Raw genomic sequence first — 1993 nt, 5'->3', positions numbered from 1 at the left:
ATTCGAGAAGAGAACTGCCAAATAAAGAGCTGAAGAAGCCCATCTCATCGTCATATGCCACAAGCTGTTTCTCTTGGTGGATAAAACAAACTAATACCCCTGAACGAAATTTACCTTTGGCCATGGTGAAGATTATATTTTGATAACCTAGTACCACGAGACAATATCGTTTTGGAATAGACCAGTAATTGGTTTGAACTATAACAATCGTTGAGTTCCTCTGAATTCTGAAGTGAAAAGCAAACTTATTGTATTAGCTAGCTGCGCATTGTTGCATCATAGTAAGAATTAATGCCATGGTTATGAACGTTGTCAAACTTATGAGTGTGAAAACAACAATATTCCAGAAGAAAATGCCATGGTTGTGTACGTCATCAAAAACACAAAAAAAGATACATCTAGTAAGAATGCCTACTATTTCTCAAAGACATACAAAACTAACTATCTCGCTTCAGTGATTGTAGTCGTCACTAGGTGGTCTATGAAAGTGGATGTAATTTTTATTATTTCTGGTGTTCGTTGTACTGCCATGATTGAAGATGAATAGATCGACAGTTTTCCACAAAAATAAAAATAAAATAATATCAACAGCAAACCGTGCAAGATCTGTTCAATGAAACCAGCTATTAGTTTTCTATAAAAATCTGATTACAGTAGAGGAAGTGAGTACCTTGCATGCAATCTTGTTAAGCTTGTTCATTTGTGTGAATTGCACCATTATACATGTAATATCAAGTGGATTATCTTGGTTCTCTCACTCTCTCCAATCCATGGATGATATGTGTGGTTAAATGAATTAGATCGAGACACTAAAACACAGTGTGGTTGTCCCTCTAAGAAGCTAAGCCGGCAATGGTTGCTGCTTCATGCTGCTCCTCGTCGATTCTAATCACCCTTCCTGCCTCAAATACCTGCACATGTAGGATGTAGCACAGCAAAATCAGAGAAGATGACAGAGAGCAGAGAGCAACACGATGACAGGAGGAGATGCGTTGTTCAGCCACCCACGACAAAAATCAGAGATAAGCATTCAAATGTTGACCCAAATCCAAGCATGGATGTCGCTGATTAATTAACTTCCCTGCCAGCCGTAAGCTCATCTACGTGGACCTGAGCTAGCTAGATCGATTTAATCAACTCTCTTGACGGAGCTTGCCAGCACAAACGGAATAGAACACAAATCAGTGGATCCCTACAGGCCTTAAAGATTTTTCCTCCAAAATTGTCTTCCATTGTATATACGTAGACAAATAGATGACGACACTTTTACTGCAAACCCTATAACCATAAGTAAACTTAGTTGCAAATTAAAGGTAGCTACTACAGGAGCTGATCCACGCTTGGTAGAAGAAAATTGCAAGAGTTACCCTGTGGGCCCTCGTAGGATTTAGCAACCATTGCAACAAAAACCATTTCACCATTGAACTGCAGGTTGCAAGTTAACAAATACCATGATTTCAAGCCTCCTTATCCACATACCTCAAGCGTGGAACCAGCCGATGAAACTCCAGCGAACTATGGAGCACCGTCGGATGCCAACTTGTTTTCCATCAAAGTCACAGGTGGAGGGCACTAGACGCTAGGGTGGGAATCGACAGCGGGATGTTCGCTGCAGGAGCCAGGCGGGCGGTTCCAACAGGTGGCGGGGAGGATTCTCGACGGCGCCGTGGTAGCAGGGGCGGGGGAGCCGGCAATGGCCGCAGCGTCGAGTGTCGCCGGCTGTGGAAGGCAGTGAGAGGGTGGGAGGACTTGGGGTAGGGGTAGGGGCGGGAACCGGCGGTGCGCAGCAGCGTGGCGGGGGAGGCTGCGCGCTAGAGGTGGGAAGATGGGATTGGATCGTGGGTCGTGCGGCTGTGAGCTCGTTTTGTTTTTCTTTTCTGTCGCTCGAACGGTTTGGGTTGACTTTGATTAACTGGACTGCGGGTTGGTTCCCATAAAGGCCAGGGTTGAAGTATTGTATTACATGCACCAAACATTTCTCACTAAAATTGCA

General features: G+C 44.2%; 1 long non-coding RNA gene across 1 annotated transcript; it reads right to left on the bottom strand.

Annotated features, from left to right (window-relative positions):
- Nucleotides 1-668: 668 nt before the first annotated feature.
- LOC123155647 (uncharacterized) lies at nt 669-1748 on the bottom strand. Its single transcript, XR_006477551.1, has 2 exons — nt 1480-1748; nt 669-911 (listed from the first exon to the last, which is right to left on the bottom strand). It is a non-coding gene; the product is annotated as an uncharacterized lncRNA (long non-coding RNA).
- Nucleotides 1749-1993: the final 245 nt, after the last annotated feature.

This window comes from Triticum aestivum, chromosome 7B (assembly GCF_018294505.1).
Source record: "Triticum aestivum cultivar Chinese Spring chromosome 7B, IWGSC CS RefSeq v2.1, whole genome shotgun sequence".
In the NCBI taxonomy this organism is placed as follows: Eukaryota; Viridiplantae; Streptophyta; class Magnoliopsida; order Poales; family Poaceae; genus Triticum; species Triticum aestivum.
Note: the sequence above shows the minus strand (reverse complement) of the source record. Positions and strands in the feature narration are given on the sequence as shown.